The sequence below is a fragment of the Sciurus carolinensis genome, chromosome 18 (genome assembly GCF_902686445.1).
Source record: "Sciurus carolinensis chromosome 18, mSciCar1.2, whole genome shotgun sequence".
NCBI lineage: Eukaryota > Metazoa > Chordata > Mammalia > Rodentia > Sciuridae > Sciurus > Sciurus carolinensis.
This window is the reverse complement of record NC_062230.1, coordinates 1,570,787-1,590,976: the sequence shown is the minus strand read 5'-3', so window position 1 is coordinate 1,590,976 and position 20,190 is coordinate 1,570,787. Positions and strand designations below refer to the sequence as shown.

Sequence of the window (20,190 nt, the reverse complement as noted above, 5' to 3'; positions counted from 1 at the left end):
AATCTCGTGGAGTCTCTGTTCCTCCCGAGTTCTGATCGTCCCTGATGCGCCTTGGTGTGCATCGTTTTCACCCACCACCCTGGACACTCTGGGCTTCAGCCTGGAATCTAATTTCTATCAGTTTGGGGAAATTTTCTTGGGATTTTAGATTGGCAATCCTGGCCCCCTTTCCCCTCCGTCTGAGCCTGAGCGTCTCCCGGGATCCTGGGAACTCCCAGAGAGCCTTTGCCTCTCCCTTCAGATCTTTTTACTCTGCTTTGTTTGTTCTCATCAATCTTATCTGTCCTCTATTCAGCTTCTGAAATTCTTGCTAGAATACGTTTACTATCCAAGTGATAATCTTATTTTCTGGAAGTTCCTATTCATAGCATATCGTTCTTATTTCATGGAAGCAACGCGTTTTCTTTTTCCCTGGAGGAGGTGAAGACTGTTTTTGCCTTGTTCCTAAGCGTTTCTGCTTTCTGCTGTCTGTTCTTCACTTTGCACCGTCCACGCGGAGGCTGTCCTCAGACGCCCTAGGTGCCAGCTCGCCAGGAGCTGGGTGGGCGGGAGTTGCCTCGTGGGTGCAGGAGTTTGCTCTGAGAGAATGAGTGCTGTTCTGGAGTCAGACGGTGCTGATGGTGCCCAATCATGGGAAGGTACTGAATGTCCCCGGATCGTGCACCTAAGAATAGTGAGAATGCTCCGTTTCATGTGCTGTCCACTTTATCACAGTCTCAGAGGAGCAGACTAGGCACCGAGACTTGGGTTGGACTTGTGGGCTTTAGAAGTGGGGCGATCTGCGTGGCTGCAGGTGAAGCGGGAGTGGGGACCTGGTGACGTCCCTGCTTTTCAAACCACCTCTGCGCCCCCTTCCCCAGTTCTGCCTCCCCCTGGTTCAGGAGGTCCTGGGCTGCTGGTCACTGCCTGCTGCAGATGCCCTGGGCTGCACTGAGCTGGGTTCCGGGTCCCATGGGTGGCTTGGGGCCAGCTGGCTGTCATTTGGTTGTCCCCGAGGGTCCCCTCGCCAGCCTTCTGGGTTTTATGGCTCTATCTCTCCTGGGGTCTTCTCCAACTTTGGAGTGTCATGGTGTTTCTTGTTCATTTATTTTTAAATGCCTTTATTGTTACTATTAGCATTTTGAGTAGTGACATCAGAGTCCTGAGTTAAATCCATCTTATCCTGGAAGTTTCACATTCATCTCTAAAAACTTTTAATATAAGCAGAGAAGTTGTCCTGGTCTCCCCCTCCCCCTCTCCCCCTCCCTGTCCCCCTCTCTCTCTTCCTCCCTCTCTCTCCCCTCCCCTCTCTCTCCTCCTATTCCTCTCTCTCCCCTCCCCCTCTCCCCTTCCCTGTCCCCCTCTCTCTCTTCCTCCCTCTCTCTCCCCTCCCCCTCTTCCCCTCCCTCCCCCTCCCCCTCTCTCTCCTCCTCCCTCTCCTGGTGCTGGAGATTGAACCCAGGGTGTCACACATGCTAGGCAAGAGCTGCGTCCCCCTCCCAGAACATCATACTGTAATCTGCCTTTTTAAAATATTCGTAATGATAAACATCTTTCATAGGCTTAACCATAGGTATATTTTAGTATATGGCTTTTGATGTTTCCTTATTCCTTTTTCTATTGGGATATTTTTGTCTTTTTGATTTATAAGAACTTTTTATATATTCTATTTTTAAATTCACTTTACAGTTATATTTCTCAATTTGAATTTTTCACTTTAATTTATTTAAAATACTTTCTTAAATTTCGTTCCCATTTTTAAATTATTTTTTATTCTAATTAGTTGTTTATAATACTTCTTTGATAAGCATAAATTTTACATTTCATGTAGTCAGATCAATCAGTCTTTCCTTTTGATGATGTCCTGAGAAAGTAATCCCTTTACCCTAGACGGTATGAATGTTCATATAGATTCTCTGTTATCGCTAGGCTGTGTGAATATCCATGTGTATTCTAATAGACAAATATTTTCACGGGGCTGGGGCTGCAGCTCAGTTGTAGAGCACTTGCCTAGCGCATGTGAGGCGCTGAGTTTGATTCTCAACACCCACAAAAATAAATAAATGAATGAAATAAAAGCACCCTGTCCATCTACAACTAAAAATATTTAAAAATATTTTCATATAAGGTGCAAGAGTTTTTACTTGGAGACCCTATAATATAGAAATTTTGTCCCAAAGTATGGCTGTCTCAAATGTGTTTAACGATTAGTCCTATAACTACTGATTTGAAGCTCACTGGTTTCATGTGTTGAAATATTCTAGATTTGGGAACATGGAGGTGGAATCACATGATGACTAAATGGTGAAGGGGGCGTCAAAGAGGACTCTGGAGGTCCTTGTTCAGGTTACAGGATGCATCCTGGCACCTCTCATTAAGAAAGGAAACCCCGTTGGGGGTGCTGGCACACACCTGAAATCCCAGCAGCTCGGGAGGCTGAGGAAGGAGGATCACAAGTTTGAGACCAGCCTCAGCACCTAAGTAAGGACCTAAGCAACTTAGGGAGATCCTGTCTCAAACAGAAAATTAAAAAGTTGGGAATAGGACTCAGTGGTTAAGTGCCCTGGGTTCAATCTCTAGTCCAGAAAGAAAGAAGAAAGGAAGGAAGGAAGGAAATATGGAAGGAGTAGCAGTTTTGGGGAAGGATGGCATTCTCATTGGGCACGTCGAATTCCACCTTCTCCTGGAAGCTTCCTGTGCCTTCGCACTTAGGCGAGGTGCAACTCCAACTTCGAGTTTGCATAAGCTTATTTTGTGGTCAGTGTCCTCATCCATAAATCTTCATGATTTTTAACTGACTTTTTAACCCTCCCTCATTACCTCCTTTGTCCTAAAGCACATGGAGGAGAGAGCGCAATCCCATCCTGGCCTGTTGTGGGTCAGACATGAAGTGGCCCCAGGACCTCGTGTGAGACAGTGCAAGAAGGTTCAGAGGTGAATAACTGGGCTGCGGGAACCTTGGCTGAACCAGAGCGTTCACCCCCGTGGGGTCAGCTGGGCGGTGCCTGCAGCAGGCGGGTGTTGGGAGGAGGTGGGCATTGGCGATAGGCCTTTGAGTCGCCTCTTCCTTGGTGAGTGGAGCGCTGTCTCGGCTTCCTGATCGCCAGGTCCCCCACCACGCTCTGCCATGATGTTCTGCCTCACCTCGGGCCCTGAGGAATGGAGTCGACTGTCAGTGAAGTCAGGCCTCGGAAGCCATGAGCCAAATAAACTTTTCCTCCTCTAATTGTTCTGGTGAGGTATTTTGGTCACAGAAGTTAAAAAAAAAAAAAAATCAATACCTATAAATTAAATTTATTTCTATGCATAAGTGATGAATCCACTGCAAGAGAAATTAGGAAAACTACCCCATTCACAATAGCCTCAACAAAAATAAAATACTTGGGAATCAATCTACCAAAAGAGGGGAAAGACTCTACAATGAAGACTACAGAACACTAAAGAAAGAAACTAAAGACCTTAGAAGATGGAAAGATCTCCATGCTCTTGGATACACAGAATCAATATTGTCAAAATGGCCACACTGCCAAAACTGCTATACAGATTTAATGCAGTTCTTATTAAAATCCCAATGACATGCTTCATAGATATAGAAAAATCAGTCAGGAAATTCATTTGGAAAAATAAGAGACCCAGAATAGCCCAGGCACTCTTTAGCAAGAAGAGGGAAGCAGGAGGCATCACAATGCCAGACCTTAAACTATACTACAGAGCAATAGTAATAAAAGCAGCATGGTATTGGCACCAAGGTAGACATGTAGACCAATAGTACAAAACAGAAGCCACAGAGACAAACCCACATAAATACAGCTGTCTCATACTAGTCAAAGGTGCCAAAAATATACAATGGAGAAAAGACAGCCTCTTCAACAAATGGTGCTGGCAAAACTGGAAATCCATATGTAAGTAACAAAATGAAATTAAACCCCTATCTCTCACCCTGCACAAAAATCAAGTGCATCAAAGACTTAGGCACTAGAACAGAGACCCTGTACCTAACAGAAGGAAAAGTAGACCCAAATCTTCATCATGTCGGTCACTTGACTTCCTTAACAAGGAGTCTTCCTTAACAAGACTCCTAAAGCGCAAGCAGTAAAATTAAGAATCAATAAATGGGATGGATCCAAACTAGAAAACTTCTTCTCAACCAAGGAAACAATTAGTGATGTGAAGAGAGAGCCTACAGAGTGGGAGAAAATCTTTGCCACACACACCTTAGGTAGAGCACTAATCTGCAGGATGTAAAAAGAACTCAGAAAACTTAACACCAAGAAAATCCCAAATAATCCAATCAATAAATGTGCTAAGGAACTGAATAGACACTTCACAGAAGAAGAAATGCAACTGATCAACAAGCATATGAAAAAACATTGAACATTTCTAGCAACTAGAGAAATGCAAATCAAAACTGCTCTAAGATTTTATCTCACTCCAGTCAGAATAGCAATTATTCAAGCAATAATAAGTATTGGTGAGGATGTGGGGAAAAAGGTTCACTCATACATCCCTGGTGGGAATACAAATTGGTGCAACCATTATAGAAAGCAGTATGGAGATTCCTCAGAAAACTTGGAATGGAACCACCATTTGACCCAGCTATCCCACTCCTAGGTTTATACCCAGAGGACTTAAAATCAGCCTAGTACAGTGAAGCAGCCACACCATTGTTTATAGCAGCTCAATTCACAATAGCTGAACTATGTATGGGACCAACCTAGGTGCCCTTCAACAAATGAATGGATAAAGAAAGTGTGGTATATATACAGAATGGAATATTACTTAGCCTTAAAAAAGAATGAAATCATGGCATTTGTAGGTAAATGGATGGAACTGGAAAAGATCATGTTAAGTGAAATAAGCCAATCTCTGAAAACCAAAGGCTGAATGTTTTCTCTGATAAGTGAATGCTGATCCATAGTGAGGGTGGGTAGGGAAGAATGAAGGAACTTTTAATTGTACAGAGGGTAGTGAGCGGAGAGAAGGGGGAGTGGGAATGGGAAGGACGGTAGAATAAGACATTATTACCCTGTATGTATGTAGGGAAAAAAATCAAACCTAAATAAATAAATAAACAAATGAAATATTAACAGGCAAAAAAAAAAAAAGAAGCCGTAGACATGTCCCAAGCGCTGGCTCTGTGGTCCTGGCCAGGGCCTTGATGGTCTGGAGTAGATTGGCGTGCTAGCAGCTTCTACGCAGGGATGTGGCCATGAGGTGAGGCGGGTCCCCTGCCTCCTCCCTGAGGTTTTGCCTTCTGCAGTTTGCATCACCTCTGGCCAACCGTGATCCCAAGATAATAAGTGGAAATTTCCGGAAATAAACGGCTCCTGGTTTCTAGATTGCATTCTGTTCTGAGTAGCTTGATGAATCCCGCTCGCCCCACCTGGAAGGCAAAGCGTCCCTTCCCAGCGCGTCCCTCCAGTGCAGGCCACCAGCCTGCCTCTCCCCAGGGGCACGGGCTCGGGGTCTGCTTCAGGATCGTGGAGCTTCTCCTCAAGGAAACGCCCCAGAGCACGAGATGGGTGATTCTGTCAGCTCAGACCTGCCAAGGAGAAACCGCGCAGTGCTTCCTATAAGTGAAAAGGTGACTTAATAGGGAAAAAACCCCGTAAGCTGAGGTCCTAAGATCCGCGGTGCAGTAAGAGGGGTCCAGAGACCCTTCTCATGACTTCTGCCACAGCCTGTTGCCTAGTTTCCTGCCTCGTCCTCAGAGCCGTCGACCCCTGGCTGTGCCTGATCTATACGTTAGACTTCGCCATGGCTATGCACGCACAGGAGAAGGCTAGGGCAGGCGCGTGCCTCCACCCGGTGTTGGCCTCTGCAGCCGTGGGAGGGAGGACTGCTGTGCCTGGCGGAGGCCGGTGGGAGGGAGGACTGCTGTGCCTGGCGGAGGCCGGTGGGAGGGAGGACTGCTGTGCCTGGCGGAGGCCGGTGGGAGGGAGGACTGCTGTGCCTGGCAGAGGCCGGTGGAGGGAGGACTGCTGTGCCTGGCAGAGGCCGGTGGAGGGAGGACTGCTATGCCTGGCGGAGGCCGGTGGGAGGGAGGACTGCTGTACCGGCAGAGGCCGGTGGGAGGGAGGACTGCTGTACTGGCGGAGGCCGGTGGGAGGGAGGACTGCTGTACCGGCAGAGGCCGGTGGAGGGAGGACTGCTGTACTGGTGGAGACAGGTGGGAGGGAGGACTGCTGTGCCTGGCGGAGGCCGGTGGGAGGGAGGACTGCTGTACCGGCGGAGGCCGGTGGGAGGGAGGACTGCTGTACTGGCAGAGGCCGGTGGAGGGAGGACTGCTGTGCCTGGTGGAGGCCGGTGGGAGGGAGGACTGCTGTACTGGTGGAGGCCGGTGGGAGGGAGGACTGCTGTACTGGTGGAGGCCGGTGGGAGGGAGGACTGCTATGCCTGGCGGAGGCCGGTGGGAGGGAGGACTGCTGTACCGGCGGAGGCCGGTGGGAGGGAGGACTGCTGTACTGGCGGAGGCCGGTGGGAGGGAGGACTGCTGTACCGGCAGAGGCCGGTGGAGGGAGGACTGCTGTACTGGCGGAGACAGGTGGGAGGGAGGACTGCTGTGCCTGGCGGAGGCCGGTGGGAGGGAGGACTGCTGTACCGGCGGAGGCCGGTGGAGGGAGGACTGCTGTACTGGCAGAGGCCGGTGGAGGGAGGACTGCTGTACTGGCGGAGGCAGGTGGGAGGGAGGACTGCTGTGCCTGGCGGAGGCCGGTGTGTGCGGGCCTGACTGATGTTCCAGCTCTGCTCCTTCTTGGATCCCCCTCCACCTGAGCGTCACCCACTGGAGGAAGCCCGTTGTGTCTGCTGCCCTGGCCTCGGTGCGTCATTTGGCAGAGCACTTACCACGCTGGGCCCCTGCCCGTCTCTAACCGTGAGAGGCTCCACGGCCAGAGCCTCCTCTGCCCTGCGCCCCGCGGCCTGCGCCCCGCGGCCTGGCTCGCTGCTGGGTGATGATGGCTGGAGAAGCTAAGCTCAGCCCCACAGTGCAGAGATGTTCTTCCTCCTCCTCTGGCGCATTCTGGAAGCTCCTGTTCGGAGTCATTGTGCACACTCGGCTTCAGCAGGTTGGCTCTTGGGTCGCCATCTGAGGCAGCAGCTGCTGCGGGCTGGGTCTGGAAGGACCCCAGAGGCCCGAGTCAGGGCTGGTTCTGCAGCCTGCCCCCACTGGGAGCGGTGGGCCCCAGGTCACTGGGGAAAGCCTGCCGGGGAGAGGAGACCCCAGCCTCTTCCCTCTAACGTTCCTCTTTGCCTTCTGACCCCGGGGTGCGTGTTTGCTCTGCCAGGCACTGCCGCCATGTTCCCATCCAGTGGGGCCCCGGATGGCGGGCGGACCCTCGAAGCTGTGGGCCAGATAGGCCTTTCCTCTCCACGAGTCCATCATCACGAGTGTCCCCTGTGGTGACGGAGAGCTGCCTGACACACCGCCTGACCCCAGCGTCATCGTTCGGGCTTGGTGGTGACCTGAACAGCTGTGTGGCTTGTCAGTACTCGTCCCCCGTAGAATGAGCACGTCTGAGCGGCCCCTCTGCTTGGTTGCATTCAAAGGCTGGAAGCAGAACGGCTCCGGGCAGAGAACTTTTTTGAGTGGAAGGTCCTACCCTCTGGTCTTCCAGAAGGATCTTGGAGAGGAGCCGGCCCTGCGCCCAGGCGTCCTTCCTGGTGTGCATGTGCAGGGACAGGGGAGTCTTGTGTTCTGGGGAGATAACACTCTTCCCGTGCCGCCGAGGCTCTGAGTGACAGAGCCAGGAGACACCGTGTTATCGCACAGCCGCACGCTCGGTCGGGCTCTTTATGGGAACATCACCTGCCCGCCCCCTGCCTGTAAGCAGCCCTCCTAATCACAGGTAATTCTTGTCTTAGCCCCCGACCGGATCACAGCCGTGTGACAGCGTTTGCTCTGTGGGTCTGTAATCACAACCAGGTTGGGCGCTTACATTCCTCTCTATGTGCTCAGGGAGGGCGGCCCGGGAGCACCGTGCGCACTTTGCACCAGAGCGAAGGGGACTCCCCCAGCGCGTCCTACGCCGGCCTCGACAAGCGGGAACGGGAGCAGCCCCCTTTCTAGTCTGGAATAAGTGTAGATCCGTGGGCTGTTGCACAGCAACACAGGAAGTAGGTAGAGTCTTCAGTTAGTGTCCCCAGTGGGAACATCCCACAGAATGGTCGTCACCAGGAAATGGCCCCGGGTACAATCCACAGAGCTTATTCTGACTTCACCTGTGTGTGAGTGTGTGTGTGTGAGAGAGAGAGACAGATAGACAGACAGACAGAGAGACAGAGAGTGTTCTGTCCAATCTGATCAGGAAGGCTCCCTCCTGCCACCCGCTATGGCCCAACCCCTGGTGACCCCTCATCTGCTCACATCCCGATTCTGGTCTTTCAAGGATGCTCTGTGAATCGGACCACCTAGTGTGTGACCTTTGGAGTCGTCTGTGCACGTGCGCGTGATTCCCTGGACATCGCCCAGGCTGTTGGGTGTACCGTTGGCTCCTTCTCAGGTTTTGCAGTCTTCCGAGGTGTCGGTGGACGTGATCACTGGAGCAGTCACCTCTTGCACATCTGAGTTGTTGTGCTTGAGCGTTTTTACAGATCTGGCTGCTATGAGCATTTACATGTAGCTATTTGGTGAAATGCATCCTCTCTCTCAGGAGTCAGTGTTCGAGAGTGCATTGCTGGGTCTTGTGGTTAATACCGGTCCTTAGGGTCTTTTGGTCATTTAAACCATTTATGTGAAAAGTTCCTGCGTTGGCCTTGGTGACCACATCTCTGTGGCACTGCATTCCAGCAGAACCAGGAGAAAATCCAAAAAGTGTGTTGAATATTTTGTGCTGCTGATCAGACCCTGAGCTCCCCCAGATAGGAACCAATGCTCAGAGAAGGCCAGCGGGTCCGACAGAACCCAGGGTAGGGCAGGGGCCAGCAGCTCAACCCTGCCTCCATCCCTGTGGCTCATAGGTACTGGCCTCCCGGGGTCTTCAATTCCTGTAGAGGAAAATACAGCTGCTGTGTGGCCCAAAGTTTGTATCTTACAGCTTCAGCTTTTGGGTAGAGACAGGTCAGTTTCTCCAGAGAAAGGAAGTGGTGTTCCATCTGGGACAGATCCCTCCTTGGACCTGTGCCCTGTGGCCAGGGGCATGGACAGGCACAGCATCGCTACACCCCAGGTACCGTGTGACCATCAGGCAACACCTCCAAGAACGAAGTGGGCGTGGGCAGGGTGGACGAGCTGACCTTGGACCTCTGATGCAAACCCGGACGGGGTGGACTGGGGCCGCATGGCAAGGGATGCATCTTGGGGAAGTTAGTGTCGTCCTTGTGAAGCAGGAGGCTTGAGAATTGGCTCCCGGAGAGTCGGCACCGTTGAAATGGGAGGACACCACAGGGAGAGGACGTGCCTGGGTGGGGGCAGAGGCAGAGGAGCTTGGCAACGAGTTGTCCAGAGCCGTCAGAGGGGACAGACAAGCTGTGGAGAGAGAGCCCCCGTCAGAGGCTGAGGACCTTGCTGGGTTGCAGGATCGAGCAGGGACCATCCTGGGTGGGCAAGAGTGGACAGGCAGGCCTCCCTCATCCTCTGACAATGCCCAGCAGCCTTGCAGCAGGAGGCAGGGAACAGAAGAGACAGACATCTCGGCCCAGCATGGGGAGAGGCGACGTCCCCGAGAGCTCATGTGTGAGGCTTTGCAGGAATGTTCAGACGTGAAATGACTGGATTATGAGAGCCGTAGTCTGAACAGTGGATTAATCCACTTGATGGATTAATAATCTGAATGGATTAATAGGTGGTAACTATAGGAAGGTGGGGTGTGGTGGAGGAGGCAGGTGGCTGAGGGTGTGCCCCTGGGGTGGTACTGTCCCTGGCTCCCTGGATTCAGGCTCTCCTGCCTCCTGTCGTGAGCCACACTGCTGTCCTCCTCCATACCCTGCTGCCATGCTGTTCTGCCTCCTGGCTGCTAGAGCTGTGCAGTCGGCCGACCATGGACTGGAGCTCGGAAACTATGAGCTGAAATAAATTTTCCTCCTCTAAGTTGCTCTGGTAGGGTGTTTTGGTCACAATAATGAATAGCTAGCTGACTGCCCAGGGACTGGACTGAACCTCAGCCGAGTTCGCGGGGGTGAACCACATGCAGACCCCAGCACAGCCTGGTTAGGTAGGAACCTTATTGTCCCTGTGCACGTTCCCCCAACTCCGTGCAGTACATCCAGATGCGTGCTCGGGACCAGGGTGCGCGCTGTCTTCCCCAAGTGTCCCAGACGTCGGGTGAATGTGAGTGTGTCCCCAGCCCGCCCTCCTTGGGACCTTTCCATTTCCATTCTTTTTTCCACATCAGAACTGCCGTCGTCCAGTGCTCTCTGTGCAATAAGGTGAGCAGAGCTTCTGCAGGTCTTCACGCCACACGGTCGTGAGCATGGGATGCCTGGCGTTACGGTGGCCTCGTGTCAGCAGAACGTCCCAGGCGGCGTCCCAGGGCACATCTGCCCTGCTTGGGTGGTGCCTGGGCTGTGGCTGGGATAAGACCTGGAGAGTCTGCAGGCTGCATGTGGAACAGGCTTAGCCACACAACTCACCCTAACCTGGGCGTTACCACAGGCACCTGCTGCCATTGACCTTGAAGAATTCAGAGGTCTGAATCTAGAGGACCCTGCAAGCTAGAGGAGGCGGCACTGGTCAGACGATCAGCCTCCTCTGTTGCCCATTCCTGGCTGGCCCTGTGTTTAAGAGAAGTGACCAGGGGAGAAGTGACCAGGCACCTGGGTGCACACCTGTCCTCCCAAGGCCCCTGCATTTCTTGCATTCTGTCCTCTCTCTCCTTAATGATTGTGACTCTTGCTATTTCAGGGAAGATATTTACCAGCGTCAGAGCATTCAGAATCAATATCACAGTAAATAAGAAACGTAATGAAAGAAAAACACACTCCGGCCTGTAGACAAATTGTGTCACTTAGATTCACATGTTGTTGTTAGAATCAGCGGCAGGCACAGACGTCACCTGCCTGTTGATGGGCAAGCTCCTCTAATTTGGGGAAGCAACTTGGGGTCCCCTCCTACAGGTCTGGTGGCGTTTTCCTGTTGCGTAGGGTCACCCGTGCTTGTTTTTAAAGGGGGAGATCTGAGTGAAAGGGGCAGTGGAGACGCGCTTCTTTTTCCAGGAACTGAAAGCAGATGGCTTCCTCTCCGGGGCTTGTCCTCCGCGCAGGGCTTGTGTGATGGATTCCGCGTGACGCTCGGTGTCTCGCTCCTCACATCTCTTTTCCGTCTTCCTTTCAGTCCTTTGACTTTCTTTTGTCCTTGCTTTGATCTCGCTCTGGGATGGCCTTAAAATGCTTTCCTGCGCGGCGCGAGTGTTCCTTCTCAGTCTGCCGTCCGCCTCCTGCCTCCTTTTCACGCCGGCCGGCCCCACGTGTGACTTCATTGCTTCTTTGCGTGTCTGGGCACGGCTGTCCCTCAAGCCCAGGATGGCAGGGTTGCAGGGCGGCCACAGGCAGCGGGTGTGTGTGGGATTGGTGGCTCTTGAATCACCGGGCCCGGGGCCACCCTGTCGACCTGCATGGCTCCTGCTTTCAAGGCACTGACCCCCATCTGCACAGGGCAGGGGAGAGGCCTCCTAGGGTCCAACCTGGGACTGGTGCTCCCGCCATCGGCCGGCCACCTTGCCCCTCGCGCTCTGGCCCTGTTCCCTCGCCTCCTGTCACGGGTATCGATGGCGGCAGATCCAGAACAGAATGGGATGCGTTGTCCCGGGCTCGTGCCCCCCCCCACAGTGAGAGTGCACACCAGTGGTCCATCTGGGAACACGGGGCTTCCGCACTTCCCACGGAGCCGGTTCCCGGGGCAAGCCCGGCCGGGCCTTTGCAGCACCACAGGAGCCCACAAGCTTGGGACTTCAGTGTCACCTCCCCAAGAACCAGAGACAGAAAGTCGGTGTGCTGGTGTGTCACCCAAGCCGTGTGGCCTTTTCGGCTCTCCGCCTCAGTCCCTTTGGGCTGCTCTAACAAAGTACCTTAGGCTGGGTGGCTAATAAGCAGCAGTTTATTGTTCATGGTTCTGGAAGTCCAAGATCAAAGCAGGCTGGATCTGGTGACGGCCTGGTCCTCCTTAGTGTCCTTCCGTGGTAGGGGGACAGGCATGCTTCCACGGGCCTCTTCCATAAGGGTACTGATCTCATTCTTGAGTGTGGACCCCACGTGACCTAATTTTCTTCCAGAGGTCCTGCCTCTTTAGACCATCACACCGAGGGATTAGGATTCACCCAGAGAGAGCTGGGGACAACGGACATTCACACCATAGCAGCCTCTCTGTGCCTCAGTTTCCTTGCCCATAAAATGGGGATAATAATACCCTTTCAGAGTCACTAAGCGGGTAGAAAGAGCCGGGTGCAGTGGTGCAGGCCCGTAATCCCAGGGCCTCGGGGGGCTGAGGCAGCAGGATGGTGAGTCCGAGGCCAGCCTCAGCAGCTTAGCCAGGTCCTAAGCAACGCAGCACGACCCTGTCTCAAAGTAAAACACAGAAAGGGGGCGGGGGGTGTGGCTCAGCAGTGAAGCACCGCTGGGTTCAGGAAGTAGGAAGCTTGATCCAGGTAAGCGGCTGCAGCACCACGTGGCGGTAATGAGGACACGGTAAGCGTCAGAGCAGAAACAGAACGTGACGAGTCCGCCAGGCAGCCTGGCTCCGTCGTGAAAGCCGAACCCTGTTCCGCAGCCTTCCGTGATGGGCTGACATTTTAGTCAGCTTGGTTAGCAATTTGGGGGTATGAATATTTCATCTAGACATGCGCCCGCCTAGGGTTTGAGGTGTCTGAAGAGTGGGGCTTGGCGGCCGGGAGGCACTGCGCGTGAGCAGCCTGGTGCCTCATGGACACCCTCCAGGCCACCTCAGGCCCCCGGCTATGTGCACACACCTTGTCGGATTTACAAAATAAGATTTTTTTTCTCTTTCAAAAGACGATTCCCTCAAATTATATAAACATGAAAATAAAATTCACCTCTGCACTGACTCTCTCTGCTTGACACAGAAGAAACCCAAATGCCAGATGACCAGGACATCATCCCGACTTTCTTTTCCAGTTTTTAAGATAGTATTTGAGCATTTCGGTTTTGGTCTTTGCGTGGCTGCTATCACACATCTAGTTGGCTGGTTATTTTAGGCATAAGTGTCTTTCTAGGCACACCTGGACATCCAGGTGTTTTACGTCTATTTTTTATGCTCTTTCAAAGCTGATTCTCACTTATATACAACATGAAATTTCTTAGAGAAGAAAAGATGCTTCAGAAATGTAGAGTGTTCTGATTAACCCCGTCTTGAAGACCATGTTGTTCGAGCCGACCGTCAGAGGCCCCAGCTGCAGTGAGCTGGGAGTTCCCACAGGGTCAGCCGTGCTCAGTGTCAGGGAGACTCTGGGGCAGGAGTGAGAGGCATGGGCAGGAGCCTCCCTCAGGGATGTGGTGCCTCCTCGCTGTTTGGAGGAGCCTGGAACAGGTCGGGTTGGGAGGAGGACCCTTCTAGACACTTCTAGACAGGGGTAGCTTTGGTGACCAATTGGGTATAAAGCACAAGCCCAGAACAAGGATCCACCCTGGAAAAAGTCCAGGCCAGCAGGAACCCAGAGTTGAAGGCAGCTCGCTGACCAGACTGTGCCCTGGGGGCAACTTCAAGTCCACCAGTTACCAACATGGGGACCGAAGCCACCTGGCCACAGAATATGGAGTCAGATCTTCAGTGAGGCCTCGGGGTTTACATCGATCAACCCAACAACCTGAGTTCTTCACACACATCCCACCTTCAGACTGACAAGGCCCACGGACACAAAAGACCACACACTGCTGGCTCCATTTTAATGCAGTATCCGGAACAGGCCAACTGGTAGAGAAGCCCATCAGTGGGGCTGCGTCGGGGGAAGGGGACCAACTGCTTCCAGGGCACGGGGTTTGTGTTTGGAGCTGTAGTTCCGGAACTACGTGGCAGCGGTGGCCACGTACCTTGTGAATGTACTTAACACCACCGAGCTGTGTATTTCAAAATGACCCAGATGGCGCATTTTAGTTATAACAGGAGAGCAAGGAAGAAGAACTAACCAGTGTGTTCGAGACGTTGGGTTTGCATGGGGGCAGCCGGGCCCCTGGTCAGCCCTGCTGAGCCGATGGAGGCTGGCGAGCCCGGGGAGGAGCAGGGAAGTGGCACCTTCGTGGGCTGCGGTGGGGCCCCCTCTGAGGATGGTGGGCTCAGAGGCAGGCACTTGGGTTTCGCATTTTAATTGGAGCGGGCCATATGTGTGCTTTTCTCGTCCCCAGCTGTCACAGCCCGTGCTTTCCCAGCGAGCAGCATGCCCGCACCTGACAGCTGCTGGCAGTCGGGTGGTAGAGGAACTGGTGGCAGCGGAAGGACGTGGGTAGGATCGTTGCCCTCAGTGGTATTGTGGTCCCCTGATCTGTAGTTTTTGCCTTCCACCTTTGCAGTCACCTGCTGTCTACCTCAGTTCAAAAATATCAAAGAGAAAATTCCAGAAATAAGTAATTTGTACATTTCTATTTGCCTGCCTTTCTGAGCAGCGCCATGCGATCTCAGGCTACCCTGCTCTGTGCCTCCTTTGCGGCCATCCCTTGGTCCAGCGTATCCTTGGTATATACACTGCCCACCTGACACAGCCGTCTCCATTACCAGCTCCACCATCGCTGCCCTGCAGGGCCTGTGTCCCAGTGGCCATTATTTTAGTGTAGCACCAGCCTCGGTTTCAGGCATCCGCTGGGGCTTCTGGGGTGCATACCTGCAGGATGAGGGCTCTGCTGTTTTGGTAGTGAGGATAGTCAGGAGGGAGCAGGAGCCAGGAGCACGTGGAGTCCTGATGGAGCGAAGGACCCAGCTGCGAGATTGTTCCCTCCGGTGTGGCCGGGCTTCACGGTCCCAGTTCTGGAAACAGCGTGGCACACCCTCTCCGTTCAGGCTGAGGTCATCTCTGAGAGGTCTAGTATTGCAGTCAGTGTAGGACAAGAAGGGCCCAGGAGGAGGGAGAGGCCAAGCTGGGGTCCTGGAACGTAGCTTAGGGAGAGTGAGCCGTATTTCACCCGCAGGGCTAGTGTATGAAGAGCCAGCTGTTCACCACTGATGGAGCCAGGCAGGGGGATGGCCAGACAGCGCTCCCAGGGTGTGACCTCAGGGCACCAGGCCTCGGAGCTTGTTGGAGATGCTTGGTGGTTGAAGTTTCTAGAAATACTCATTTGAGCTTAGGTGGGTTCTCCTGAGCCTTCACACCTTGAGGGAGAGGCGGAACATTCAGCTGCTCCCCTCTAGACCCTCTAACGAGGTGAGAGAGGACAGGTAAGTTCCCCCCAACGTGGACCCCTGACCTGGCCCAGCCTGGGCAGCGTGGCTTCCCGAAGCCCATGCACCTGTGGCACTGGGCTCCTGCACTGGTTTTGGATGCTGCAGAGAGGAGCCTCCGGGTTAACCCTTCCTATGACTGAGAGGCGAGGACTGTCCGGGCAGCTCAGTCTGTAATTCGCTGAAAGCGGGGCTCTGGGGAGACTTCCGTAATAGCGTTTTGCTTGGTTCCCACTGTTGGTACCTCTGTTATTACCAGCTTGCGCTCCCAAGCCTGGACGACAGGTGTTTCTTTATTGTTTAGGAGCAGATGTATTTCCCTTGCCAGCCCCTTCTGGTCACGGGCTGTGTTTGCTTCTTCCCTCCTGACTACCCCAAGTACTGTTTATCGAAACTGTAAGAAACACAAGGATTCCCAAATGGCACCAGGCCAATTTAATATTGAATTTCATCTAACACTGGAAGGTAAACATTTATCTCTGCAGAAATAGGTTTTTGTTTTCTTCTCTGAAAAAAAATAAAAATGCAGGTAAAATGTTCTTCCTCTCCTTCTACGGTTCTAGAATGGCTGCTTCTGTGAAGGATGCTGAGGGACCTTAGGTGACAGGCATGACATTTCTCAGCAGTCTCGGGGGGGGCGGGGGACTTGGCATGCTCCCCAGGAGCCCGGGGTCTTGTTCAGCAGATTGACACGTGACCCACTCCTCCAAGATGGCTTTGGGCTTCTGCACCCCACCCTCACCCCCAGTCGGACTCTCTCCTTTCTGGATCTCAACAACCTGAAGCCCTCCTGCGGTCCCAGCTGTGTTCCTCCAGAACCCGCCTTTCTAGAACTCTCTTCTGTGGTCCTACTCACCAAGTTCCCTTTGTGCTCACACTATCCCTACAGGGACCGATGACACCCAGAGGGAAGTCCTTCCAGTCACCAGTCCCATCAGGAGCCTCCTGATCAGAGACCATGCTCAGCTCTCGCTTTCTTGAATGCACCCGGCTTTCCCTGACCCTGGACGCTGGTCTCCGGGGACAGGGCGTGAGACTCAGTCCTCGCAGGCTCTGGGGCTCTCTGGGAGTGACATGCAGGCCCCTCTTGGAAGCCCTGCCCCGTGGTGCTGTTTCCGGCGGTTTCCCTGCCTCCTAAATGTGTGGTCTCCCTCGTGTGGTCTGCGTCCCCTCCATCTCCTGGAAGCCTCCCTCTCGTGCCGCCGCCTCGCCCCTGCGTCCTGACGCCTCTCTCTCGCCGCACTCTAACCTTGGCTCACCTTGGTCACTCCTCATGTCCACTGGAGCCCAGCCCGTGCCCAAGAGAACTCATCAAACTGTTCCTCGTCCTCTCCTTTGTCTTTTTAAATCAGTGGCACCTTTCCGGTTGCCCAGCATGAATCTCGGCGCTTGTGACTCTGGCACCTTAGGATCCAGTGCTGTGCTCCCGTGTTTTTCTTGTGCTTGGCTCTCTGGATTAGGGAAAGTGCACCCCCGACTTCTGCCGGTCCCTTCTCCCTCGGTGGCTCGGGGTCCGCTCCTCCTCGGTGGCTTTTCTTGTTCGTCCACCAACTCCGTCTGGTGACAGCGAACATTGTGACCTTTGAACGTGTCTCCTCTCCTTAGTTAGACTGGAAGTGTCTGGAGGGAGCGCTTGGGCCTGAGCTGTTTTTTATTCGTTTATTAATTTAGGTGTGGGTGCAACCCCTTCTGTCTTTCCAGAGTCGCCCTGCGGGGCTGCTCAGGGTCACGGGCGCTCAGCCTGCTGGCTGGGTCACGGCACCTCCCTCCCTGTCCCCGCCACAGCTGGAGGCTGCCACTCGGTTGCATTTGGAAACGTGTGCCCCTGTACCTTGCAGAGGGAGAGCGGTGTCTGCTGTTCTGTCTGGGGTAGAGCAGCCCCCAGACTCTGCGGTGACGCTGTCTAGGAAGACAGGCCGCGTCCAGGGGAAGCTACAGAGTGGATCTGAATGATTACCGGCAGGCCAGTGACTAGAGAGCGTTCTCACTACTCCCGCCGTCCACAGGGCTGGCCCGCGATCGGCTGGCCCATCAGCCCTTGGTACTCTCAGAGCCCTTAACGTCCTTCCCAGGAGCCTCGGACGTAGTGGGGCGCCATGGGAACCACCCTCTCCCTCCAGGCTTGTAAGCCCTTACCCTTTCACTACCCAAAGTCTCAGTCCCAACCACTTCACAAGTGAGGTCATCCCTGGGAACTTGCCATGGTGACCAGGTGGCCAGACCCAACTTTATTCGGGCAGTGCCTTGACTACCCCCGTTGCCCAGCAGCTGAGAGCTCAGAGTGTCTGCGGATCCCAGGCAGGTGCTCAGCACTCGGCATTCAGAACGTCTTCCCTGAACTTCGGGACGGACTCCTGCCATCACAGGCCAATCCAGTGGGCGGGGAGGGTGACCACCATAGCACCAGGGTGTGCTGCCCGTTACCTTCAGTGCACGTCCCTCTGTCCCCTGCCCACCCACCCAGCCTTCCAGGAGAATAAATGAGAAACTGAGCTCACAAGCCCTGCCCAGCTGTCCTGGTCCACTCTGGGCAGTGTAACCAAGACCCCAGGCTGGGGGAGCCATGGTGGAGGGGTCTGCTCAGCCCACAGTTCTGGATGGTCCACTCTGAGTGGTGTAACCAAGACCCCAGGCAGGGGAGCCGTGGCGGAGGGGTCTGCTCAGCCCACAGTTCTGGAGGCTGGGCGAGTCAAGGTCGGGCAGCTGGCAATGCCAGGGCCTGTGTGCAGCGTGGCATGGCGACGGCGTCACGCGGGGCAGAGCCCGCAGCGGCCTGCTCACGGGTGATTCAGCCAGTCTCTCCAGACCCAGCTCACTCCCCAGACCTGCCTAGCCTTTCAAGAAAGGCCTTCATCCACACCTGAGGATTTTGTCCCTGTGACCAGCCGCCTCCCACCGGCCCCGCCTGACCCTGCCACGAGGGGAGAGGCGGAGTCTGGGAGGGGAGAGCCCCACCCTCACCGTAGCACCAGCCTGCTGGCCACCATGGTGCCCTCTGAGTGGAAGGGGCGTGTCCTGGATCTGAGCGCTCTCGCGAAGGCCGGCTGCCTGGAGTTTGAGCGGAGTTCTGCTGTTCCTGCCCTCGTCACCGCCCACCTGGCCTCCTCCGCTCCAGGCTGCTCTCTGGTCTCTGTGCAGGCACTTCAAATGTCTCTGGAGGGAAAGAAGCAAATAAAATAAGTGTTGATAACAGCGGCTCCGTGGTAGCGTGCACGCTGTGCCCGGACGGTTTCGGGCGTCTCTGTTGCAGCCAGTCTGACCCTTGCGACAGCCCTGTGCTCCTGGTGCCGTGATCATCTCACCCTCTGCAGATGAGCAGGTTGAGGTGAGAGTAGTCTGACCACGCAGAGTGGCCCTGGGATGCCCAGGGTCCTGCCTGCAGCATCGCCCTGCCCGCACCCTGGGCCCCAGAGCGGAGGTTCTCCTCGAGGGTGAAGGCACCCGTCACCAGCCCCTGCAGTGGTCTGCCCGGGCAGCACCAGCAGAGCACCATGGATGGCGTGTCCTAAACAGCAGAAATGTTCCCCACGGTTCTGGAGCCTGGGAGGTCCAGATGGAGGCGTGGCAGGGCCGGGTTCCTTGGTCTCTCTCCTTGGCTTTCAGACCCCACCTTGCCACCTCATCCAGTGGCTATCCCTCTGTGCACGCCTGCCCAGTGCATCTGCTGGAGTCCCTGCACCTCTGAGGACAGGAGTCACTGGGATCGGGCCCACCCTAATGGCCTCATCTTACTCAGTCATCGCTTTAGGGCCCGTCTTCAAACACAGTCACCCTCTGAGCTCCAGGGGTTACAGGGCTGTGGGCACACGGCTGGTTGCCACCCGGTGCACCCATCCCCACACCCTGGCCGTTGGCTGACCGCTCCTCTCCTGCTCTTGCTCTTTGGGGTTCTTTTGCCCGTTCAGCTGAACACCCCTCCCTATTCCTCCCTGGGTCACAGGGTTGCATCTTTCCAGGCTCCACAGCCAGGACCCAGCGGCTCAGCCTAACGTAGGCGGCCTCGAATTTGGCCAAAGCTCCCTGTTGATCTAAGAAGCGACACAATCTCATGATTTAGCCTCAGTTTTCTGTACAGTAAACTCAGCGGTAACAGCATTTCTGCAAGTTCTGCCTGTGGACCTGCCTGCATCAGAACCAGGTGCTGCTCCAGAGCTGCTGAACAACCACAGAACAGGCTCTGTGGGGCACACCTAGGACTCCCTCCTCTGTTAGCTCCCGCCAGCCCCTCCTCTGATTCTGTGGACTCAGGGGCATGGCCGGGTTGGGTTTCAGTTCTTTCTTGCTGGGTGTATGACCTTGGGTCAGGTTGGACTCCCTAAGATGGGGGGGTCTTAATTTGCAAAATAGAACTAATTTTGCTAATTGATGGCATTAGTCTCGCCACCTCCTAGGGCTGCTTCAGGATTAAATTAGATCATAGGAATAAAGCACTTTGTCACCTGCTTCTTGCAGAAGGGAGGTGTTCAGTCTTCAGCAGCATTGCTCCAGCCCTGAGGCAGGATTTCTGCTACTGGGTGAAGACTTCTTTTGCACCCCAAGACCAGCACGGGGCCTGTTCACAGTGCATCTGGTGTGTGCCCTGCACTGGGCACAGGAGAAGCTATGTGCACGTATGAGTTGATGCGTAGGAGCTGGGGCACTGGGAGGACAGGGGTACTAACCAAGAAATGAGAAGGGCCACTGAGAAAGGTCCCCTCTGCCAGCCTGTGGCAGCTGGGCTGTGCAGGCCAGGGCTGTTTTCTGTCCAGCTGTGTCCCCCCTGTGCCGTCGGAGCACACACGTCCTGGGTGGGGTGCCTTCTGCCTGGGCCGACGTTCCTGCTGGGATCACTAACGTGCCCACCTTTTTGCAGTAGCTCAAGACGCTGAAGCTCTGGAGGCACCTGGGGTGGGCTG

At 54.5% G+C, this 20,190-nt stretch overlaps 1 protein-coding gene across 1 annotated transcript in view; it reads left to right on the top strand.

The window, feature by feature from the left end:
* Positions 1–20,190, top strand: part of Galnt17 (polypeptide N-acetylgalactosaminyltransferase 17) — a 392,012-nt gene that overhangs the window by 178,880 nt on the left and 192,942 nt on the right. The window lies entirely within an intron of this gene.